The sequence below is a fragment of the Lactuca sativa genome, chromosome 9, assembly GCF_002870075.4.
Source record: "Lactuca sativa cultivar Salinas chromosome 9, Lsat_Salinas_v11, whole genome shotgun sequence".
In the NCBI taxonomy this organism is placed as follows: Eukaryota; Viridiplantae; Streptophyta; class Magnoliopsida; order Asterales; family Asteraceae; genus Lactuca; species Lactuca sativa.
Genome location: NC_056631.2, coordinates 21,898,587 through 21,926,489, shown reverse-complemented (window position 1 = coordinate 21,926,489; position 27,903 = coordinate 21,898,587). Strand labels below are relative to the sequence as shown.

The following is a 27,903-nucleotide window of genomic DNA, read 5'->3' as shown; positions in this document are numbered from 1 at the left end:
CCGAGTAAAGTTGTATGTGGTTGCTTTTAGCTTCAAAATTGATATGAAAGCTTATAGTCTCCCTCAACAACACCTAAATAACATCTATAAAGTGGTATAAGGAAACAAAATAAATAAAAAAAACTTCACTCCAGCAAATATTTTAACAAAAGAAACACATACCTCAATGTTGTAGCTAGAATTTTGTTTTAGGGTAGACCAAATAACATACAAAATAAGAACAAGTGGCAAAATTCTTCAAACGATAACAAAATGTAATTATATATGCATTCTTAACTAAATTGTTTATTTTAAGTTGCACACGATGTTATCTTATATCATTAAAATAATCTAAAATTGAGTCTAATCGACATAGACAACAATGTATTCTCTTATACTAATTTCAAGTTTTGAATGGAATAGACCATATTACAACCCTGATTCCTTTTATTTAACAAATACATACATACATACATACGTACGTACATATATATATATATATATATATATATATATATATATATATATATATATATATATATATATATATAACCTTAATTTTGTGTGGGTGGGCCAAGGCTCACTCTTGTCCTATATTGGCTACGCCCCTGCATACCTGATTTGATGCATTGTTGCGAATGAGATTGCTTAACAATTCAAGACAGTCTTGTGAAGTTACAAATATTGGAACAGATTCAATATTTTTGCATAACAAGATAACCAAAAACAATAGAAACCCATTGATGCTATAGACTTAACTAAGAGTCAACTAATCACCTTCACAACAACACCACCTTTTGAACCTCCCTCTTCTTTAATGATACTGAAAATCTTCTCAAAAGCACCCTTAAAAACCAAGATTTTTTTGGATTTCCTAATATAGCAATCAAAGGACATTAGGCAGGAAACAAAAAGTAATGTAACGTTATTGTTAAGCACAGAGTTTGACAGTAAATAGGAGGAAATTTACCTTTGCTTCTCGGGTCAAGTAGGTGTGAAATGACAACACCTCATTCCTTATGACCTACAAGGAAATCAACATAGTGTTTAAGGGAAAAGACTTATTAAACATCATACACATTTAAAATTTTGATACCTACTGGTCTATACGAATATTCTTAATCCGAGTTATACAATGAGGAATGGTAAGAATGACTGCATGTAACCTGAAGGAGACCCCAGTATATGAGATAAAAATAACAAGGAAAAAAAGGATCTTTACAAGGTAAAAAATATTCATTCTTATTGCCTTCCTTCATTCCTTCACCAACATACGAATGAACAAACACCTAGCAACAACAACAGCTATGCTGTGCTTACCATGCAAACTGCTCTTTGAACTTTCGCACGATCAGCCCCTGGAACACCTGTTGGTGGTTGGTAATTGATTCCACACTTAAAACCAGTTAGGCACCTAAAAAATTAATACAAAAGTTTCTTTATTTATTCATTTTTATTCTAAATAAAATTAACTTTAACCATGGCTAATTAATTTCTTACCAGTCAATAAATTGAACAGTTCTTTTGGTTTTAATGGTGGCAACAACAACATTAACATCTTTAGGGACAACATCACCACGATACATCAAACAACAAGCCATATACTTTCCATGCCTTGGATCATAGTTATTGATAGCGAATAGCGGTAAATAGAGATGGGCCACCTATAAGCTACATAGCGAATAGCGGTAAATACCGACCGCTATTTCGTATTTAGCGATAAGTATATATATATATATATATATATATATATATATATATATATATATATATATATATATATATATATATATCTTATGTAACTATTATAGCTATTATAACAAATGAATAAGCAAACAAACCATTAAACTAGCTAAATAACTTAACAATATTAGTTTTTAAACATGTTTGTAGCCGATTGTAATCAACTAGAAGTTAGTTTTTAAACATAAATAACAAAAGGCAAGTCAAAACTCAAAAAGCCAAATCAAAGATCATCTAGATATTCATAGACAGGCTCATCATCATCATCTTGAACATATGCCAACTCAAAATCTTTATAAGCAGCTACACCATTTTCTTCTTCACTGAAGTTAATGTCATCATCCTCATCTATTGTAACGCCTGTGTTTCCGGGCTTGCCATTTGTAGCAATATAATAGTCTAAGTTAACCTCTGTAACTCGTTTTGAAATAATAAAGATTGTATTATTTGAGTATTATGTGTTTTGTGCTTAATTGCTTAATTATGTGGTTTGATTAATTAAGAATAAAAATAAGCGTCAAAATTTAAGTGTAAAATAAACTTAATATATTTGATTAATGTTGTAGTAATTGAAACGAGGTTTCCGAATATATTTAGAACGCCCAAATCTGACTTCGTATGAGGAAGTTATGATTTATCGAAGTTCCGGCTTAGCGGTATACAGCCTGTTTTACTCGATTTGAGATCGAGCGGTTGTTAGCCGAAGCAATCTAAATGAGAATCGAAGATCTCATTGTTGGTATCGAAGCGATAAAAAGTTATGCGAGAACGGACGTCAAACGAAGAAGTTATGAATTTATAACGAAAGTTTCTGTCCCGACCTATTAAAAATAATTAATAAAAATAAAGTCAAAATTAGCCGACGGAGTCTAAACGAAAGTCGTAGAGCATGGTCTCACCTTTCCGCGGATATAAAGAATGTCGAAAACGGAGTTCGTATGAAGAAGTTATGAATTTCCGAAGTTTATAAATCATTTTGTATTTAAATTTAAATCAAAATTCGGAAGCATTATCCGAAGGAGTCACCGATCTGATCCGAGGTACGCCCCGCGTACTCCGAGGGATGTCGACACTCGCACTCGAGCACTTCGGATACGTAAGCAATGACGTTTTGGGTAGTACGCCCCGCGTACTCCGAGGCTCCAGCCTCCTATAAATAGGATGCGAGGGTTCCGGGTATTTTTGCCAATTCCCTCTCATTTTCGTGTCGAAGCTCTGCATTTTTACCCCCGAAGCTACCCCGAAGCCCCGGTATCATACTCTAGCCCCGAGGCAAGTCCCGAGATCCCGAAGATCCCGAGAAGTGCGGTTCCCGAGTCGAAGCTCTGCCCGCAAGAAGTTCGATTTTCGAGGAGATCTTCCAGATCTGCTGAGGAATACTACTTTTATAAGCCGTAGTGCTGTCCGATCATCTTCTGATCAAGTGAGTGTGTAGTTATTTTCTTTCCAAATACAATAATACGAAGTATTATATATAAAATACGTGCTATGTGTATATATTTGGTTGTATTATGTGTGAATGAGTATTCACTCTCTTCTATCTTACAGATCTGCTTATTTCTTTATGAGATATGTGTTATGTGTGTTGTGCCTCATCTGTTATGTGATATATGTGTTGATTAAAGCATGCTATACAGGTTTTCTTTAAACTATGTATACAAATGTATATTTTTATCTACTAATATGTTGGGTAGAACATGGGTAGACAGTTGGTGTGTAATAAACAGATGAGAGGCCTCGTTGTTGTTTGATTGAGTCATCTAGCGGAGTTTAGATGACGACCACTGGCTATTCTAGACAGTCTTGTGGAAACATTAGCAGGTTCGCCACCTGTAGGTGTTAATGAACTTGGGTGTTCATTCGCTGTACTCCATCCCCCTCATGGTTGCCTTATTTGACTTATATTGCTGAGGTACCCCCGAAGCATGTGTTGTCGCCCCGATGAAATATTCTTAGACTAGGTCCCTTATGTTAGTTGTTTTAGGGACATTAAAGTGAGAATAACGGGAATGGGTAATTGGGTTATTGTTGGTTGGTGAAAATTAAATATGATATTTATTGTGGGTTGAAAACCCTATATGCTCACCAGGCTCCCAAGCCTGACCCACTCAGTTTTAAATTGTATTACAGGTAGTGGCGGAAGGGCATGAGATGGATGAACCATCAAGTTGTTTTGTTTACAAGTCTGCATATGTTTATATTTGTTATATGACTTGTAATGTATTCGCTTATGCTTATTGGTCTGTATCGGAACATGACACCCCGAGTTTTGATTATAATGAAAATACATTTCTTTTTATGAAATGCTTCGGTAAACAATGTTTTATCATGTTTTGTTTTTGGGAACAAATTCCGCAACTCTTTCAAATCAAAAGGATTTACTCTGAAAATATTTAAAAGCATAAATGAAAATCGGTCTTTTCTGGCCGAGATTTTTGGGGATGTCACATCTATTAAACATCTTCCTATGGAGCTCGATGCGGACTTGTCAACAGCCCCCCTATTCCTACTTCTTTGAGAATAAGGTGGCTCACATGCCCCAACATCATCTGTAACTTGACCCCATGTTAAATTATCACCCTCGAAGACCGGGGCATCTTCCTCCTCTTCTTCGCCTCCCATCAACCACTCAGTCTGATGTAGAACATTTGCATCATCCAATATAATTGGGTCAATCGTATCACGTATATTGTACCTCCTTCTTAAAGCCCGATTATACTTGATATAAACAAGGTCATTCAACTTTTGTTGCTCTAGCTGGTTTCTTTTCTTAGAATGTAACTACATAAAAGTAAGTTAAAAATTATAATTATACAAAATACATATCTACTTAAACTCACAAAAATAGAGTTACTTACATGTTCAAATACGCTCCAATTCCTCTCAAAACCTGACGAGCTACAAGTAAGACTAAGCACCTTGACCACAAACTTTTTTAATGTCAGGGCTGATGCTCCATATTGCATCCACCACTCCACTAATTTAGTAACAAAATAATATAAAGAATTAAAGATATGTTAAAAATTATAATTATACAAAGTATATTATTTTTATAGTATTTACCTGGTACAATTTTTACTCACATTTTCTTCGTTATCGGGTTCCCGAAGATCCCTTGTGCACTTTGGTATATTGGGAGCTCAGCATGAATCTTCATCTCCTCGTCCTCGTTCAATGCTAATTTATGAATACACGACATCAATCCACTCATCACTTCATCATCATTTTCCACATTCGGATTTTAATAATACAGGGCCGGATTCAAGTAATGCCCAGTAACACACAAAGGTTGATGCAATTGGCAATTGCACCTCCTGTCAATGATTTTGAAGACTTATGCATACTTATCTTCTTTGTTTTTGAAAGCCTGAGCAATCGCCTCTTTTGGTCTATCCATCGCCTCATATGTGTAACCCATTGGAGGCTTTCTCTCTCCATCAACTAATCGAAGAACACTTAACAACGGACAACCAAATTTCATTGCAATATCTATATTGTTCCAAAAGTTAGGCGTCAATATAGTAGTTGCCATGTGTGTGCCTCCATCCAGCTTTGAAAACTTGCTTATGTTCCATTGTTCAGAAGTGAACATTTTTTTAAATTCCTCTTGTTAGCCTTAAAACAATTCAAGGTGATGAAAGTTGTGGCAAATCGGGTCTTTGCGGGCCTCACCATGTCCTTTTTCCCGGTGAACTCTCTCATCATATTAAGTAGTAAAATACGATTGTAAATATACGTGTACACCGTGATTGCCTTATCAAGTGTCCTTTTTAAATATGGAAATTTAAAGATATCTTCAAATATAAAATCTATGCAATGCGCTGCACAAGGAGTCCAATAGATGTGCGGGTATTTCTCTTCCACAAGCTTGCCAACAAAAACATTGTTGCTAGCACTATCTGTGACAACTTGAACAACGTCACGCGGGCCGACTTGTTTGATGAAATGGTCAAATAAAATGAACAAGTTATCACTAGTATGTGAATAACTAGATGCATCAACTGATTCAAGGAACATACTTCCTCGGGGAGTATTCACTAAGAAATTTATTAGTGCCCTTCCTTTTCTGTCCCTCCATCCATTTGCCATTAAGGAACATCCATATGTTGTCTTTTCAGCCTCATTTTCACTCATAATTTTCTTAGTGTGCATCTTTTCAAGCTTCAACATTGGGACTCGGTAAGTAGTAGCGCGTTACCACCCTAAAAATAAAACCCTAGGGAGCGATTAGTCTATTATTTTAGTTCTCTCTCCTTTTCTTAATTTAAGAAATAATTGGAAAGTAAAACAGCAAGTACAAAAATGAGTAATAACCCCCAGTAGAGGCTGGTACGATTCAATTCAACATTTTGTTCTTTTGGGTTTGATTGTGTCGTAGCTCTATAATTCGGATTAGGTTTATCGTTGTATGAACTGCATTGCTGATATTGACCCCAAAAAAGAAACGGTAGGTACAACTAAGCGGTTTCATACCACAACCATGTCTAGCTATCACTTCAATTGTAGGCCCTAGACTGTCGTATTTCACAACATTGAATGCCATACCCGCATCATACATCCAACATGAAAATTTTTGGACCGCATCTGCTCTTAAACTTTTTTGGACATCTTTATGTTGTGGAGTACCAACCAAATGCCCATTTTTCTTACCCCTGTTTCAGATTGGTTGTAGAATGTATGGATAGGCCCTTTAGTGTTTTTATTAGTTGCGGTTGATCCTGTTGTAGGGTTTTGAGCATTCTAACACTCCTAAGTGTACATGCAACCCTAAATACCTTGGATCTATGTTTTCTCTATTATACATGCAAATATGAACATCCAAGGTATTATCCTAATCTAGCATACAAAACAATGAATATAACAAGATAGAATATATACCTCTTTGGTGTAGAATGTTCTCAAGAAGCTTGAGTGCCTAGTGCCCTGAGTGTGACGCCTCAAATGGCTCACACAACACCAAATGCACTTGGAATAACTTGAGAGAAACTTGAACACTTCTAAAATCGGCTAGCCCTTCTCTTCCTTACTTAGTGGCCGATTTTTCCCAAATAATATGATCTTATATAGTTGTTACAATTAGGGTAAACCCTAATTGTCATGCCTTTCCATTTCCTTGGATCCATGGGTTCAAATACACCATGGAGCATCCATGGAGCATCATATGGGTTTTAGCCCAACTTGATAATCCATGGAGCATTATCCCACTATACAAGTATGGATGATTTACACAATCAACCCATATATTTAATTAGTCTTCTTTTGATCACTTAATTAATTCTAGATTATTTCTTGATCAATACTAATTAAATAATCTTATTAATATATTATAACTTATAATATATTAACAAACCTTAAGTGTTATTTCTCTCATTATAGTCTATCCAAATGCATGATGCCATGCTACCCAAATGGACCATGTCGGGTCGGGTCAAGTCTTACCAATTATAGTTATGGACTTAGACATTAATCCAACAGTCTCCCACTTGGATAAGTCTAAAACTATTATTGCGTATGACTTCAAGAACCAACTGGCAATCGTAGCTCTCAAAAGCTTCCGTCGAACTCTGACCTTGCCGATGATCTCTGACCTTTGTCAATGACTTGTCCATTAGATAAGGGATCATATATTCCTCCATTCTAGATATCATATGGACTGAGACATGGATTATAAATCATTCTCTTAGTCCATTTGTTGTTTCCTGATTTCCGATTTATGACGACTGACTGATTGAGCAAATCAAATCAGTCCTGGCTTGGCCAAGCACTCACATGTGTCATCGCTAAATCATCGAGGGGCCCACATATATCACTTTTATCCCGAAGGTAAAAGGAATGGATAAACTTCGACTCATATGGTTTGCTCTACTACTTGTTAAATCATACACATAGACACGTTTTATAACATCGAGTTACCAATGCTGTTTCGTGCAATCAATGTATAACCAACTCATAGTAACAACTCATATCTCTAGGTTTGAAGAATATAAGATATTATCGTCTCATGATCACTCGTGATAAAATCCATGAAGTGATTCAAATGAGCGCGGGTTGAATCCAATACTCAGAACTTATGAGCACTCATGAGCATTGTAGCACAACTTTGTCCACCAACTTGGACCTCTACAAGCCAACCCATGACAGTCTTGATTCATATCTACTTGCAACATATGACCGACTGTGATGGTTTAAATAACTTAGTCATTCCGGAAGAATAACCTAGTTATTATGGAAGTCAAAACATGCAAAGTGAAACACAAGAATAAATGAATCTAATATGGTCTCAGAACTTATGAATATAAATAAAACACCTTTTATTTATCACCATATGATTGCACATTATTCATTGTATACTGTTTCAGCTATCAACTTTATTCTTGAATTCAAAACAATAGTTGTCCCATGCTCCAAGCATGTATACTATGTTTTCTAAACACTAGTCATGCCATACACCAAGTGTGCATACTATGTTTGTCTATGAACCTTACTTTGTGAAATAAACCATTTGACCAAACTTTCAATGATTCTAATTTCACACTCCCGAATTCTTATGGCAAATGCAGGAATTCCAAATTCATGCCATTTTACCTAAATCTATTAGATTCTCAACTTATATGCAATGATTCTCTTGTAATGATTGTGCACAAAGTCACAAAGATTTGACAACAAACATTACAGAGCATTCCAAAGGAGATCAACTCCTTGGAAACATCATTCTTGCATTAAGTTTCCTAATCTTATACAAACATATTGAACAACTTCCACCAACGGGTTCATTTCCACATACCCTTTTAGACTATCACTTCTGAACAAGAGTTGTCTCTTTTCAGAATATGTCAATACGGTCCTTCCAACAATTAACACTATACTTCCAACTATCCCTGAGCAACCAATATTTGGTAAACCTTAGATTGTCTTCGACAATTACTTAATTATTTTAGTCATATCCAGTTCTAGACCTTTTCCCTTCTTTATGCCCCAGGCATCTAGAAAATTTTAGACAGGATGAATATAACACATGTAATCAATCATATATCCGAAGCATATAAGACACGATTCATGATGTCTCACATAAAGACTAAACCAGTCTTTTGCTATAATATTTTCATTTCTATTTGCCAAGTTCTCATAATTCAGATTATGAAAAGGGATGCTGTAATCATAATCGAATTTTAGAATGCAAATAATGAACCCATATATAGAATTTCCTTATGTTGAGCCATTCTAAGATGAAATTCATATATATCCTTGATTAAATTTGATTAAAATCTCGATCTATGCTTTTAGAATTGAAATGAAATATAATTTCCTCTCCCTTAATTATAGCAAAACAACTTTTTCAACCACTGCAACCTCACAAATTGAAACTTTTGTTTTCTATAATTAACATTGCTAACTTGCAACCTTTATCATAATTATCATGCTCCCAATAACATGATGATTATTAGAATAACACTTATGCTCCCACTAGCTTTGACATGTACTCAGAAATCATCTATTGACTTTTTTTTACCAAAGTTCAGATTTCTGATACTAGATTGCTTTGATAAGACTTTATCAAAATCATACACCTTATCTTAGATAGCTCACAGGTATGTCTAAACAATTTAAGAACTATGAAAAGGGATTCCGTAATCATAGTCTTAATTGTTTAGACCTTTGCTATTTCTCATAATTCCATGTTAGTGTGCCTACTAACAACTTTGAGAATGCAAAGATTACTATCTACTTACAAATCTACTTAGCGGAAGTGTTTCCTCACCATCATTTTCATGAAATCGGAGAGAAACCTTATGACACTTAGATTTTTATGGTGTATGAGTTCCTACCCATATGAATTTGTCAAAACCTTAGTCACAGACACATCCAAACACATATGGACTGAACTTATGCAATTTTAACTTCTTGCCACCTGGCAGTACAGGGCTTGCCATTGCTTCCAAGTTGTTATACAACCAATTGAGGACTCTAAGAACTCATATGCAAAGCCAACTTTAACTGGAATGGGCACAGAAATGTCAACACGACAGGTTATACACCTCAAGTCGTGTGCTAGTGAATAATTCCAGGTTTTATTAGATCTTGAGATTTTCAAAACCTTTAAGACTCCCACTGTCCTCTTGACATATAAGACTCTCTTGTCACATATTCAAGGGATAGTGTGGATTCTTTATCAAGACAAACACTTCACACAATTTGTCTAAGTTGGTCTCTGTTTTATCCAAAACATCACAACTTACCAATTTCAATTGTACAGGAGTAGATAACCTTTTACTCTTACATTTGACTAGTGTTTTTAAACCTTTCTTTAAGATATGTCACTCAAGTTACAGTCTTAGAGTATAACTCTAAGGATTGTTTTGGAACGAAGTATGACTCGTTTTCTTGATTTAACCACTTCAACAATTCATAGCTCCTCTTCTTAGCTATCAGAATGCACTTTGAGGATGAATTGTGATAAGGTCTCTAAATCATTAGGATGATCATATAACATGATACTTAACTACTCTCCCATCTTTTCAGATTTGAGAAACTTTTATCTTTCTGCCTAAGTTGATTCTTCTTATTTGCTCTGCCATACATTGGAACTTTTCCAATGTATCAGAATCACACTTAAGCCTGTAAGTATAACCATATTTACTAAACTTTAGTAAATCATGACGAATAGTCTTATCGATTATTTTTGGTGGGCTTGATCAGTGCACATGACTGTGTACTCGATTCCTTAGCCCTACACTTGACCCACACATCCATGTGAACAAGTAATTAGTCTTAATTTTCCAATGCTTGAAAGTTCTCATTCATCATAGTATACAACTTGCATGATTCCAAGTTCCGGTCCAATTGAAACTTGGATGATGAGAAATTTTCTTTATTTGGTAAATTTAGACACTACCACAAATGAAAAGAATTAAAATCATATTTCCAGTCTTGCTATTAATGGAATCTTATAAGCAACAAAAAGTTTCACAGATACCATTGTAAGGATATTTTAAAATAAATAAAATCAGAAATTTTTCCTTTTATTTTAAAAACTTTACGGAAAAACTAATCCTTACAGTCCATATAAAAACTTGTTGTTATCTATTCCTAAGCAATATCTCATAACTCCTAAGAAGTAGCTCATGATTCCGATCTTTAAACTATGCGATAGAAATCCATCTACGCGATCAGATTCAGCATATTTTTTCTTTAAGTTTCTTCTGTTCTCTTTGATTCTTAAAACATCAACATGTGACCCAATCACATCATGTATCAAGAATCTCAGAGTAGAAACTTAACAGAGTTAGACAATGGACTTTACCTGAAATAAAGTCAAACCCATTGACTTTACCATCCTTAGGTAAGTTTGGCAACTTCGTAACCAATGCCCCTTCCTTTAGCAATTTAACATATGGGCTCTTTGATAATGGTACACTGGACTATCACAGACTTAGCATTTCTCTTCACCATTTGGTCAACCGAGTTGACTATGGCCGATCCCCTTTCCATTGGGAAGAGAATGTTTTTTTCTGGATTTCCAGTGTCACCATTGTCAATGTCCATAAAGTTTTGGGAAGTTGATCTTCTAATCAAATTTGCTTTACTAGCCTTCCAAATCATTGCTGATTCAGCAGTACCAAGCAAATAGATAAGATCATTAAGGGTCTTGTCATAGTCTGTTTCATAAGAGTCCCAAAGGAACTCACTAGGTGACTTAGAAAGTGATTTAACCACCAAATTTCTCAATACTTTGACATCCAACTCTCCCGGCTTGTCAATATGTGACTTTATCTCCGAGATGTGATCATACCTAGACCTTGCCTTGCCAATAGGGCTTGAGTGACCTTGAACTTGTGGGTTAGGGAGAATATTTGGAGGAAGTGGAGGAAGTGAAGTTCCAAGAGATTTGGGAAGATCATAGATGTCTGAACTAGACATCTTTTGGGAGATATTCAAGTTTAGTTGATTTAAAAGTCCTTAATATAACACCCAATATGAAATATTAAGGCTAGGACCCAACAACCTATTTATAACTGGAAGAGGGATGTCGTAATCCAAGTTATAAAATAGTTGAAGGTAGGTAAATGATGATTTACCAATTTCCACCACGAAAAACGAAATATAATTAAGTTTTAATTGGATTTGAAACTCCTAGATCTTTTGAGATTCACTAAACTTTTCAATGGCATGTTTCAATCTCGAATGTGCCCTTCAGGTTTTGTGACTGGGATGCCGAGGATCACAAAACAAGGTGTGAAATAACCATGCAAATTACTTGGTACTCTTAAATGTTTATCACCCAACCGATGTGCCGGTAAACCACACACGCTCCACCGGCCTATGATAAACTTTAAGAAACCCTTTTCCAACCTTGTTAAATCAAGCTAGTGTGCCGGTAAACCACACACGCTCCACCAACCGACTTAAGCAAAGTGCAAAGTGTAATTTCATGGGTTAGCACCTTATTCACATTTTCCTAAGTAACTAAGATTGGGAATTTATAAAAGGTTTAGTTACTTAGTATTTATCATTAATACTTTTAATGAAGGGAGAACTTATAGTCTTTGTCCTACCCGTTCGGCTAACGACCCTGCACCAGTCAAGGAAGCGATGGGTGAGAGTGGACACCCATTAAACTGCCATTTTATAGGCATTAACCTTATACCCCCCCTTATAGACCGGCTTCGTGAATGAGGCCTACTAATGGTAAGACTGACTTTTACTCTTATACATATATATAAATATTATTGACTTATAATATTATAAAGTATAAGGACTGAATTTTAACTTTTAAAATCCTAAGGGCTTAACTTGGAATTAAAGTATTCATAAGAGAAAACTTTTTCAAATTCCAAAACTTGAGGGAAAGTTTTGAAACTATTCAAAACTAATTAATTCCATAACTTATGAGTTTAAAATAGTTTTAATTAAAAACTCTTCAAGTTCCATAACTTGAGGACAAGTTATGGAAGACTTTAAACTAATTAATAAAAAAAAATAATTTTTTTTTATTGTAACTTATGGAACTAATTAAGGTTACACTTTTTTTTTATTTAATGAAGAGACTCTTGAACCTCCATAACTTGAGGACAAGTTATGAAGTCATAAAACCATTTAATTAGAACTAGACTCTTCATTTTGTAACCTTTGCCAACTTTTATGAGTTTTATGATTCTTAAATGTGACTTTTCATATAACTTGAGGACAAGTTACAAAAACACACTTTGGAATCAACTCTTAGATTAAAATGGATTGAAATCAACTATATCACACAACTTTTCTATTAATCCAAGAACAAGATAATTCAAATCATCAATCTTCAAGAAATTAGCATGAACATACAAACTAATACAAATCTTGAAATTATGACAATTGTCTTAGAAATTGGATTAGCATGAACATTACCACATCAAAAACAAGTTTATAAGTCCAAAAACATCTTAGGGTAATGTTCCTAGTCCAATTCCAGCCAAAACAATCGAATATATGTTGTTAGGGGGTCCAACTCGTCGAGTGCACGAACCAAATCGGTGAGTTGGATGCATTTTGCCTTGGACTCGGCGAGTCTGTTGAGAAGACAGCATCAAAATTTGATTTTTTTCAGCTACTTTTGCAGGTATAACAAGAAAACAAGCCTAAGCTCTGATACCACTGTAGGGTTTTGAGCATTCTAAAACTCCTAAGTGTACATGCAACCCTAAATACCTTGGATCTATGTTTTCTCTATTATACATGTAAATATGAACATCCAAGGTATTATCCTAATCTAGCATACAAAACAATGAATATAACAAGATAGAATATATACCTCTTTGGTGTAGAATGTTCTCAAGAAGCTTGAGTGCCTAGTGCCCCAAGTGTGACAACTCAAATGGCTCACACAACACCAAATGCACTTGGAATAACTTGAGAGAAACTTGAACACTTCTAAAATCGGCTAGCCCTTCTCTTCCTTACTTAGTGGCCGATTTTTCCCAAATAATATGATCTTATATAGTTGTTACAATTAGGGTAAACCCTAATTGTCATGCCTTTCCATTTCCTTGGATCCATGGGTTCAAATACATCATGGAGCATCATATGGGTTTTAGCCTAACTTGATAATCCATGGAGCATTAGCCCACTATACAAGTATGGACGATTTACACAATCAACCCATATATTTAATTAGTCTTCTTTTGATCACTTAATTAATTCTAGATTAATTCTTGATCAATACTAATTAAATAATATTATTAATATATTATAAATTATAATATATTAGCAAACCTTAAGTGTTATTTCTCTCATTATAGTCTATCCAAATGCATGATGCCATGCAACCCAAAAGGACCATGTCGGGTCGGGTCAAGTCTTACCAATTATAGTTATGGACTTAGACATTAATCCAACACCTGTAACGACCAAAAATATCAACCAAATTAAAACATTTTATTTCATTCAAAAACCATTAAGATCATACATCTTGTTTTCAAAATAGTTTAAACATCAGAGTATTCCCCCATAACCATATCACATAAATCATAAAACATTAGGAGCGGTACGATCACGCCTTCGGCTTGCCACGATCTCCTGAAGCACCTGAAACAATAAACCACAACTGTAAGCCCGAAAGCTTAGTGAGTTTCCCCCAAAGTACCCATACACAAATAAACATACGCATACAGCGAAGAACAACATACTACGGGTCCAATCAACCTTCCGGTTGGAATACCCCTATCCCTCAACCATCGAGTTGGAATGCCTACATACTACGAGCCCAATCATCCTACCGGGATGGGATACTCTCGGCCAACAACCATTGGGTTGGTATGCCCATTCACCTATACGTACAACAATAACTACTATGGGTCCAATCATCCCTAAGGATGGAATACCCCAGGCCCCTCAACCATCGGGTTGGAATGCCAACATACAATGAGTCCAATCAACCTATCGGGATGGAATACTCCTGGCCCACAACCATCGGGTTGGAATGCCCCACCTCCTATACATACGGTAACTACTACTATGGGTCCAATCATCCCTCGGGATGGAATACCCCAAGCCCCTCAACCATCGGGTTGGAATGCCGACATGCTATGAGTCCAATCATCCTATCTGGATGGAATACTCCTGACCCACAGCCACCGGGTTGGAATGCCAATCTATACTAGCCAACATGCACACATAACAAGCAACAACATAATACTCTACAGAACCAACATACTAGGGCCCTATCATCCTACCGGGATGGAATACCCTCTGTTACTGCTCAACATACATAACTCGCATGTAAGCTCCTACCAGCATACATAAGGCAAGACCAACAACCAGTCTATAAATAACCACTACCCAACTACCAGGGCACTGATCCAACAAAACTAGCCATCACACAACTATACTTTTCTCTAGGATACTAAGCTAACAAGGCATATCCTCATGTCCTTATCCTATATACTAGGAAACTATCAAGCATATCATCACACAACATAATAAGCTCTAAACAACAATTCAAAGGGCCGGCCTGGTTCCTTAGACCCTTGAGTACAGTGAGGATAACTCGCCTTGCAACTACCGGAATCCTGCAAATCTCTGACTGCTGACTTGCCGGAAATCCCAACTATCACATGCAAAATCATTACATTAGAAACCATCATGATTTTCTAGGCCAAGGGCCCATAACACTCATTAAGTCCATCCTCCTCTTATTGGGCCAAGACCCAAAACCAAATCCTCATGCAAAGCCAAATATTGGCCCAATTTACTAAATAGGGACCACCTTTCCAAACGAGCCTAGATCCAAGGCCATAATAATTATTGGGTCTAATTTACTCCATCCATAATGTTCAGTCACGACCCAAGCCCAGCTAGCCCATAAACAACCCAATTACTCAAGGTCCAAAATTGAAAACACAACAGAGGGAGTACGCTGGGCGTACCCCTCTTGGTACGCTCGGCGTACTTCGATTCTCGCGGACTGGAAACGGGACACTGACCCACTACATTGGGTATACATCAATTTACGCGGGGTGTAATCTCGCTGAACTAAATTCCTCATATGTTCTTAATGACTTAAGCTCTTAAGCCCAAACTTCAGATCCATCAACCAAATATGCCTAGGATTCATAAAGTCTCAAACTTTATTACTTGGGACGTCCAATAAGCTCTTAACTCAAGGTCTTAATCCATTAAGACCTACCTACATCACACATGAGATGACCAAAGCCATTGGGACCTCAGTTTTCTCACTCAAGACCTCTCCTAAGGTCTGAAAGGACAGCTAATCTTGACTAACTCGCATCATGCATCACTTTGGGGTTTTTGGGACAAGAAATGGTGTCCAAACTTCATAACACTTAGATTTACACAATATAATTGTCAAGTAAGAGACTTTATACCTTAAAAGGGCTCCAGAAGATGATGCCTTCCCAGATCTACGAGCTCCAGCCACCCCAACTCCTTCCTTGACAACTTCTTCTTTCTTCTTCTAGGCTCTCCTTTGTCAAACCAAGCTCCCCAAGGTCAAATATCCAAAACAATGGAAAAAGGACATCTACTTAGGGTTTTTGAGGGTAAGAGTGCACATATGGAGGCTGGGGTTGGAACCATAATGTTCCTTATATAGTGGTTGGCCCTAAAATTAGGGTTTCTGGGCACTAGACGTACGTTGGGCGTACAACCTGTACATTGGGCGTGTAGTGACATAAAACATGGTTTGGCATGCGGAATTAAAGTTTGCACAATTGAACATGGTGATTTAGGTGTTTAAGAGATGTATTGATTGTATATGGTGCTACAAAAAGGATCTAGATCTAGACTACATAAATAACACACACTTACACACTCAACTTTTACATCTCTCAAGCACACTTCTACAAGTGGACTAAACCCACTTATATAGAAGTGTTTACATGTCTCTCTCTCACTCTCACTAACACATGTGTCAAAAGGCTAATACTCCACATGCAAGTGGGTTTTACAAAAGTCAAACATTTACAAAGTCAATCACGAATAACTTTGTACCCCAACATTCTCCCCCTCAAAGTTAGGAATGAATGACCCACTTCAATTCTTCCAAAGTCGAGCAACTACGCGGTTCAAGCCTCAAAGGTGACACATGTCGAAACGAACATCAATCTTCAATTCTTCAATTTGGGCTCTAGGATGTGAGACCTTACAATCCGAGCAGCAACGAATGATTAACTCCAAATAATCACCCTAAAGTTGTGCATAAAAACACACCCCAAAAATCTTCAATAAAACCAAACCCATTTCGAATACATCACTTCCGAACTTCCAATTGCATCGTCTCGTGGCTTCAAAACTTCAAGATCACTTTGGTCTTCAAATTTGCGTAATATGAAAAATTCAAGTTCAAATTTCCATATAAAACTTCTCCCCCTTTTTATAATCGAAATTTGATTATAAAACTCCAAGGAAAAAGAACGTGCTCTATTTGGAATTTTTCATGTCAAAACTCCCCCTTAACATGTGGCATAAACTTTGTGCTTCAATCCGGAAAATCTAAAAAATATTCAATTTTTATCTTCGTTCACGGATTGCCTTTGACAAAATTTCTCAAAAATGGGTAGAAATTATCAATTTCAAAATTTTGCAGTGACCCGGTGCGTGGCGAAACACACCCCCATTTGCGAAACTAGGTAGAATGTGTAAATTCGCATAAACTGTGGGGACCAAAAATGAAAATTCTGCAATTTCTCATCTTTTATTACCCATTTGCGAAGTTAGGTATAAACTGCCAATATTACGAAACTGCAAATGTGCGAAATGGAAATTCTGCATTTTTGTCATTTTATGACCCCATTGCGAAAGTGGGTCAAAAATTGTCATTCTTAGAAAGTTCAGGGATGCGAATCGACATAATCTGTTTCTTCTCCACTTTGCTTCCAGATGCGAACATCTCCAAAACATCACAGATTGCGAACGAACTTCCTGTTTGACTTCCAAATTGGTACTAGATGCGAACTACCCATATCACAACCTTATATGCGAACGTTCTTGACCATGTATGCGAACTCATGTTTGACCATCAACCCAATCAATACAACCTCATATGCGAAATTGATTTTGACCCACAAAACCAAAACACGATTATGACCACAAATGTGAAATCACTTTTGTATGCGAACATTCTTGGTCTTCAATCCAGTTAACCAAATTGCATTCTTGTTGATCAGCAACCAAAAAATTTTCGTCATTCGCATTTCATTCACCCCAAACACATCAACAATCTTCAAAATCAGATACTCTACTGTTCGTTCTCAAAGCATCCAAACCTTGACTCTTCGCACATTCACTTAGATCAAGCATCCAATTTCCAAACTTCGCTTTAATCATTCAAACCACAACATTCAAAATTGACTTAGATTCCTGGACATCAACTCATCAATTTCAAATCGAGTTCGATTCCAAAATCATCTCCTTCGAACATCGACTCCAAAATCTTTTCAGTCGACATAACCAATTTTCGATTTCAACTTATAACCATCACCATTTTTGAACTGAAATTCCTTGATCGAAAATCAAAGCATCAATTTTGACTTTAGGTTTCACTTTTCATTAGCCCATCGACACTGAAAAATCGATAAACACCAAATGTCTCATTCTTAGATCGATTTTTAGATTAAAACGTCATATTTCAAGAATGATCATCCTGTTCTTCATCATATTCAACATGTTCTTCAACTGTTCTTGACCATTCATCACAAGAATCACGGAATATCCAATAAAATTCTCAATTCCTGATTTCTTAGTTTTGACTTGAATAAAATTGATTTAATCATATACCAATCATTTGAAATCAAATCTCACTTGTATATTAACAAACAACAACCATCGATTATTAGAAACGATGGAATGAAAACGAAACTCAAGAACATGTTAAAGAAAAACGATGCAAGAATATTGTCAATGTACAAGTCTTTAAGCGTATAAAGATGAATACGAGCAACACTGCATATTCGATTAATATCAACTGATATTGGATCAAAACAAGTATTAATGGGCTTAAAGTAAATCTATAATGAACAGTGTTGAATATTGGGCTTATGAATTGATAATCAACAAGTGATCGTTGAATATGGATTTTACGATGATAAAATGAATAGTAATTCAAGATTAGGCTGAAAACAGACATGAACAGTAGTTTCAGAATTTTGGGCTCTCAAAACAAACAATGAATAGTAATCGAATTTAAATTTTGTTTTTGGTTGGATTTGATCAAAAAAATTATTGGATCATCAATGGGGGTTTTCAAGAAAAATTTGATCCACCGAATCAAACGATCATGAATCAAAAAACGCAACGCACAAATTTAATGAAATTAAGAGAGATCATAGAGAGAGACTCACCAAAAATTGCTCCAATTGTGACAGATTTTGCCAAATCGAGAATCGTTCTTCAAAAGTCACCTTGATCTTGAAGACCCGCTCTGATACCAATTGATGAGAATTGTAATCGAGATTTAGAAAGCAATCATGATTTAGATGAATGAGTAATGAATGAAATGAACACTAGATGTAAATATTAATCAACAATTTTGTATTGAACAAAGAATTCGAATACAATACTGATTACAATAAGCAGAATGACCCGTGTCTCTACTTCTATCCTCAGTCCCTCTTTATAGGAAACATGAGTGTACAAAAAATAATAAGTCTAGACATTTTAGCTTCGACATTAGATGACTTAGTAAATAAACATGCGAAATAGACAAGACAAAGTTTCAACTTTTACAACAAAAAGACTCAACATTCTCCCCCTTTGTAAACAGTCGGAGTCACTCAATTTGTGAGAACTTGAGTAACAGAGTGGATTGTCCTTCGTAGCTCTGATACCAATTGTAGTGACATAAAACATGGTTTGGCATGCGGAATTAAAGCTTGCACAATTGAACATGGTGATTTGGGTGTTTAAGAGATGTATTGATTGTATATGGTGTTACAAAAAGGATCTAGATCTAGACTACATAAATAACACACACTTACACACTCAACTTTCACATCTCTCAAGCACACTTCTACATGTGGACTAAACCCACTTATATAGAAGTGTTTACATGTCTCTCTTTCTCACTCTCACTAACACATGTGTCAAAAGGCTAATACTCCACATGCAAGTGGGTTTTACAAAAGTCAAACATTTACAAAGTCAATCATGAATAACTTTGTACCCCAACAGGGCATACGTCGAGGAACTCTGCGTTTCATTTACTCCGTTACGCTGGGTGTAACCCAGCCTACGCTGGGCGTACCCACGCGTGTCCCAAATGCATGCATGGCCTTCCTTTGACAACTTTTTCCATTAAGGGACCAATATTGACACTATCTTCAAAGTGTCATAACTCCTTTATTCTAAGTCCGTTTCCGATGGACTTTATATCCATTAAAAGGTGGCGAGAAGCCCTACCTTTCTAGCAACACTCCCTGACCCGAAGCCTTCCCGAATAAAACCCATTGCCCATAAAAGACCGAAACGCCCTTATTTTTGGTCTCGGGGATCCAGGAATAGTTACTCTTAGAACGGGGCGTTACAATTTTCCCCTACTTAAATATGATTTCGCCCTCGAAATCGCCAATTGCCAACTCTGGCTATCCATAACCTTGAAAAGCACATTCACGCCCCTCAAGCGTGATGACCACCAAGGGAGGCTAGCCCCACTAGAACTCCTCCTCGAAGAGATACCTACTTCTTCTCATGCAGTCTCAATACTTACCTCTCCAAAAATCCCTGAACTCGGAAAGTTAGATTGAATCCGTCTCCCAGACAGGCTATCCAAACTTACCATCCCCTGACCTCTTCCCGTTGCTATGAAAAGCAACTACTCAACCGTGGGAACCTGAATTTCCAACCTGAAAATAGGACCACGAGTCATACTCTGCTGTCGGCCACACTTGCTCTCTTTTACTCATACTCAAACGTACATACAAACAATGCTCTTACCAAACCAACACTCACACCCTGGCCCAATCAGCCTCGGGTTGGAATACCAGGCATGCCTACGGCGGGTCCGCTCATCCCTAGGATGGAATACCCTCGTATCCCTACACATGTTTGGCTCAATCAACCATTGGGTTGGAATACCAAACACATCAGGTCCAATCAATCATAGGGTCCGGTCATCCTCATGATGGAATACCCCAAATTGGAATACCTCCATATACCTAACTCAACCCTGTAACCATACTTGGAACTAAGGACCTTGTCCTTGCGTCACCCTCGAACTCTTTGGTTCGCCACATCTGATTGTAACCCACTCATACCTCCCTATCACGATCTATAGGTCCTTGACCTCCGACTGCAATATCTTACACAATCCTCATCACCGGTCCAGACTGCTCCCGCATCTGTTAAACTGCTATCTCATTTTCCTCTGTCCAAACCTCCAATCTGGAGCCACTATCCCCCTCCTCCTCCAAGGAGACTGAAAACCTGCCCACACATCATCCAACATTGTCACAGCGACAAATCCTTGCTATACCTCACCCCTTAGCAGTGCCCACCGCTATCTCATATCATGCATACGTACTTAGAGACTGATCGCATAACCAGCAGCCCATACATAGCCTGCCGCATTTCCTCGACACATGCAAGCCCTTACTATAACTGAATCGCCTAATCGCACTACCCCAATAATCAACATTCGAGCCGCGTTAGGCAACCTTCTACAACCAGCGGCTTACCTGAGAATTTCCGATTCTCGCCCACTTAGGGCACTAACCACCATCCGCTGGCGGCGAAGCTAACACGCTGCTTAATTGAACCCACTAATACACCGAACTTCAAGGAAACTAAGTTCCTGCTGAATGTTCCCAAATTCTCGAACCATAACGTTCCTTTCTCACGAATTCCGCATTGGATGTTAACCCTCTAAGAACCCTCAATACTCGCTCTCCTCTAATACATACAACACTAAAACATCTCATGCAAGATACAACATCTCATAATCAAAGCATAAACAAGATAGGGTAGAAAACATACCGACTGCCACCTCTGGCTCAGATCTGATCTCCTCGGTCACAAGCTGATAAGCACGCCCTGGAGCCTTCGGAGGCTCTGCTTGACCCTGACCTCCATCAGTAAGTCTCAAAGTGGTTGGCGTTGGGGCCTGCACTGACCTGGCAGCCAGTAGAGGACACTAGCCTTCATATGGCCCACCTGATCATAATGATAACAAAGTCGTACCCCTGCCGCTGGAGTCGACTGCCTGCAATCCCTGGCTATGTGGCCCTCCTTGCCATACTTGTGGCACCCCGAAGAAGAACGACAACTACCCTCGTGCACCTTGTCGCACTTCCCGCAAGTGCGACTCCTCTGACCTCCCTGTCGATAATCAGCGGGCCTCATCCGCTTCGGTGCAGGAAGCGATTGCACCGGGGCCTGCCTCTGCTCTCTCAACTGGAGCTCAATCTCTAACTCGCGCCGCCTAGTGGCTTCCTGCAAATCCAACAAGGTACTACACCTCTACGTGGATACAAAGTGCCTGATGTCCCTCTTGAGCATACTCAGATATCGAGACATCCGAGCCTGCTCCGAAGCAAACTCCGGGCAAAACATCACCCTCTCAGCGAACATCCTGGTGATCTCCGTCACCGACTCTGAACCCTGCTTCAGTTCCAGGAACTCCTGAGCCAACCTCTCTCTCTCTCTCTCTCTCTCAACCTGCGGAACATAACGAGTACTGAACATTTCCCGAAACTGATCGTATGAAACCGCAACCCGCTGCATATCAGAATAAGATCCCGTGGTCAACCTCCACCAATCCTTCGCCCTCGAGCCTCAAAAGTTTAAGATCACACCTCACCCTCTGATCCGCAGGGCATGAACACGTGAAGAAGCGACCCTCCACGTCTGACAACCACCTCATAGCAACGATCAGATCCTGAACTCCATCAAAAGTAGGGGGCTTCGTATTGTCGAAATCCCGATACTGAAAACCCCGATTGGCTCCTCCCCCTACCGCTGCCACAGCCGCTGCGGCTGCCGCGACCGCTGTCTTTACAAGAGCTGCATAAATGCTCATCAAAATACTCAACCTTGGCGGTCTTGATCGACCCAAATAGTTCTGGCAACTCAGCTCTGAACATAGCAGCAACCTCATCATGCAGGATATCACGAATCCTAGCATCCAACTCATCTGTACTCATCTGACCAATGACTTCGGGTGGTACTGGTCCATCCCGGACACCCTCTCCTGATCCCGTTCCCTAACCGGATCCTGCCTCCAAACGTCTTGCATCCGCCATACTGAAAAGAACCATAAGAATCTCAGATTCCTCGCATAACCGCCGAGAACTAACCTCTAATCAACAACCTAGGGGTTGTGACTTCCTTGACACCCGTATGGATCCTGTGCTTTCAGTAGTACGAGCCCATACTACTTTCCACATCTACCCATATTTGTCTCAAGTATTACCACAACCCCTAAGCACAAACATACATAGCAAACACTCAATCCTCACCCCTATAGGAATACCGAATAACTCATAACAAGGAAACCCTAGGCTAGCTGGAATCATAAATCAGACAATTCTATCATGCAATTCCTGAAGATCCCTAGCCTAGTAGTAGCATGTTGTTCTAACATATCTCAAAAACAAATAACTTGTATGGTATTTTGGGGTAACTTACTGGCTCCGGCTGATCGTACCCTCTGCGTCCTCCCTTACTTATTTTGAAAACCATTTGAAAATCATTTTTGAAAACCTCTCCTTGATTTGAGACTGGATTCACACGAATGTTCCTCCAATTCACTCAAACCAAGGCTCTGATACCAACTTGTAACGACCAAAAATTTCAACCAAATTAAAACATTTTATTTCATTCAAAAACCATTAAGATCATACATCTTGTTTTCAAAATAGTTTAAACATCAGAGTATTCCCCCATAACCATATCACATAAATCATAAAACATTAGGAGCGGTACGATCACGCCTTCGGCTTGCCACGATCTCCTGAAGCACCTGAAACAATAAACCACAACTGTAAGCCCGAAAGCTTAGTGAGTTTCCCCCAAAGTACCCATACACAAATAAACATACGCATACAGCGAAGAACAACATACTACGGGTCCAATCAACCTTCCGGTTGGAATACCCCTATCCCTCAACCATCGAGTTGGAATGCCTACGTACTACGAGCCCAATCATCCTACCTGGATGGGATACTCTCAGCCAACAACCATCGGGTTGGTATGCCCATTCACCTATACGTACAACAATAACTACTATGGGTCCAATCATCCCTAAGGATGGAATACCCCAGGCCCCTCAACCATCGGGTTGGAATGCCAACATACAATGAGTCCAATCAACCTATCGGGATGGAATACTCCTGGCCCACAACCATCGGGTTGGAATGCCCCACCTCCTATACATACGGTAACTACTACTACTACTATGGGTCCAATCATCCCTCGGGATGGAATACCCCAGGCCCCTCAACCATCGGGTTGGAATGTCGACATGCTATGAGTCCAATCATCGTATCTGGATGGAATACTCCTGACACACAACTATGGGGTTGGAATGCCAATCTATACTAGCAAACATGCACAAATAACAAGCAACCACATAATACTCTACAGAACCAACATACTAGGGCCCTATCATCCTACCGGGATGGAATACCCTCTGTTACTGCTCAACATACATAACCTGCAGGTATCCTCCTACCAGCATACATAAGGCAAGACCAACTACCAGTCTATAAATAACCACTACCCAACTACCAGGGCGCTGATCCAACAGACTAGCCATCACACAACTATCCTTTTCTCTAGGATACTAAGCTAACAAGGCATATCATCATGTCCTTATCCTATATACTAGGATACTAGCAAGCATATTGTCACACAACATAATAAGCTCTAAACAACAATTCAAATGGCCGGCCTTGGTGCCTTAGACCCTTGAACACAACATAACTCGCCTTGCAACTGTCGGAATCCTACAAATCTCTAACTGCTGACTCGCCGGAAATCCTAACTATCACATGCAAAATCATTACATTAGAAACCATCATGATTTTCTAGGCCAAGGTCCCACAACACTCATTAAGTCCATCCTCCTCTTATTGGGCCAAGACCCAAAACCAAATCCTCATGCAAAGCCAAATATTGGCCCAATTTACTAAATTGGGACCACCTTTCCAAACGAGCCTAGATCCAAGGCCATAATAATTATTGGGTCCAATTTACTCCATCCATAATGTTCAGTCACGACCCAAGCCTAGCTAGCCCATAAACAACCCAATTACTCAAGGCCCAAAATTCAAAACCCAACAGAGGGAGTACACTGGGCGTACCCCTCTTGGTATGCTGGGCGTACTTCGATTCTCACGGACTGGAAACGGGACACTGACCCACTACGCTGGGTGTACATCAATTTACGCGGGGCATAATCTCGCTGAACTAAAATTCATCATAAGTTCTTACTGGCTTAAGCTCTTAAGCCCAAACTTCACATCCATCGACCAAATATGCCTAGGATTCATAAAGTCTCAAACTTTATTACTTGGGACGTCCAATAAGCTCTTAACTCAAGGTCTTAATCCATTAAGACCTACATACATCACACATGAGACAACCAAAGCCATTGGGACCTCATTTTTCTCACTCAAGACTTCTCCTAAGGTCTGAAAGGACAGTTAATCTCGACCAACTCGCATCATGCATCACTTTGGGGTTTTTGGGACAAGAAATGGTGTCAAAACTTCATAACACTTAGTTCTACACAATATAATTGTCAAGCAAGAGACTTTATACCTCAAAAGGGCTCCAAAAGATGATGCCTTCCCAGATCTACGAGCTCCAGCCACCCCAACTCCTTCCTTGACAACTTCTTCTTTCTTTTTCTAGGCTCTCCTTTGTCAAACCAAGCTCCCCAAGGTCAAATATCAACAACAATGGAAGAAGGATGGCTACTTAGGTTTTCTGAGGGTAAGAGGGTAGATATGGAGGCTGGGGTTGGAACCATAATGTTCCTTATATAGTGGCTGACCCTAAAATTACGGTTTCCGGGCACTGGACGTATGCTAGGCATACATCCTGTACGCTGGGCGTACGTTGAGGAACTCCGCATTTCATTTACTCCATTACGCTGGGCGTAACCCAGCCTACGCTAGGCGTACCCACGCGTGTCCCAAATGCATGCATGGCCTTCCTTTGACAACTTTTTCCATTAAGGGACCAATACTGACACTATCTTCAAAGTGTCATTACTGCTTTATTCTAAGTCCGTTTCTGAAAGACTTTATATCCTCGAAAAGGTGGGAAGAAGCCCTACGCTTCTAGCAACACTCCCTGACTCGAAGCCTTCCCATATAAAACCCATTGCCCATAAAAGACCAAAACGCCCTTACTTTTGGTCTCGGGGATCCAGGAATAGTTACTCTTAGAACGGGGTGTTACAGATCCGGAGGATGAAACAGGGGAACGCTTCTTTTGAGTGTTCAATTCGTCATCATTTACTTCTTCATCTAGATCGACAACATCATCAAAGTGTGGTATGATATTCCTTGCCTCTTTTTCTTTTTTCTTCTTATCAAAAGTTTCTTTAAAGAAAGCCTTTACCTCAGATGGGACTTTTGAACACTTTGCTACTTGAGCGGTATCACCAACAAGGTGGTGCTTGTGCCTTGTAATCCCCCTCTTGACACAAAAGAAAAGAAATTACATTGCACCCATTGGCTATTTCCTTCGATCTTTGTACCATAAGCCCAACCAGGATCGGTTTCTCTTTTACTAGCCATTTCTAAGAAAGTAGCAGTGATAAAAGCATGAATTAGAAGTGTAATACTAAGCCTAATCATCAAACCAAAGTGAAAGAGAGCAAAAACAAGTGAAAACAAAAAAAAGAAAAAAGAAAAAAAAATAACAAAAACTTCCAATCGGATCTGAAGTTGCCGGAGAAAATGTTGGTCGAAGCTAGAGAAGTCACCGGAGAAAAAGCCTGGTGGGGTTCACCGGAGGTGGACGCAAGGAATCGGAGGCGCAGAGCAAGTCCAAAGCATAGATGCGGGAGGCGAAGTAGCGAACGCGACATGATTTTAGTTAGCGTCAAGTCGTCAACCCTAATACGTTTATTCCAAATTTTAAAAAAAAAGAAAAAAGAAAAATAACCCGATTGCTAAATTTCCCGCTTTCTGTTGCTATTTAGTCCATAGTGGTCGATGATTGCTTCGCCACGCTATTCGCTATAACGACCGCTATGGTCGCTATTGACAACTGTACCTTGGATCGCATTTAGCCATCATGCTTGCAGGTTCAAATAGTGCATTTGTGATTTCAGGAACTCATAATTGCTCATGGTATGCTTTTTCAGCTCATATCACAATGGCATATGATGAACGCATGAAATAGATACGTAGGTATGGGACAAGATTTGTTTGAAACTCTGATGTCAGCGTTAATTGCTCCATCAAAATGTAAGGAAGTTGTTAAAGATGATATGATTTGAGAGATTAATTTGTTTAAGTTCATGTATGTAGGTCTCTCAATGTCTAATGATCTTCTATAGATGTCATAAATGGCTTCATTGTCTAAAAGCATATCCACATCTATGTGTTCTAAAAGAGAGTGTGTAGAGAGAACACTGTTGTAGGGTCCCTTTTCCTTTCCCTTTGTTTGATTCTTATACATCCCCAAAATTTCAAAGAAGCAACTTACTTGAAATGTTGCGATGAGAGGAATGAGCATTTTCCCTTTTTCATTTGCATTTGGACCATCAATCAACTTTTGGTCAACCAAAATGCTATTGCTATCATTGGTAGCAACTTTTTAATCACTTCAACTATATTAGGAATCCATGCACTACCATTTGGAAGAAATCAGTAGCATAAAAACAAACAAAACAGATCAATAAAATTATAAATTAACAAACAAAAGAGATTTTCACATCACTGACAAAAAGTTTATAGTATTAGCAACTTATAAATCAAATTATTCAAATAAAGCAATCAAAAGCAACACATAATGTGAATGGTATAACTGAAAAACTTTACCTAAAACCCCAAGGTAGTTGTGGAAACCTCCTCGAGGAAGCTTCTTTTTATGTTCCGACGAGAACCAAAACCCGTCGAAGTTCAATCGACATGATTCGTCACGACCACCCGTACCTCTGCCACCGTCACCACCGATATTTATTCTCGTTAACAGAAATTCCTCCTCAGAGCCACCATGATCTTCATCACCACTCAT

General features: G+C 38.4%; 1 pseudogene; it reads right to left on the bottom strand.

The window, feature by feature from the left end:
- Positions 1-1,284: 1,284 nt before the first annotated feature.
- On the bottom strand, positions 1,285-27,903 carry LOC111899255 (tubulin alpha-3 chain-like; annotated as a pseudogene).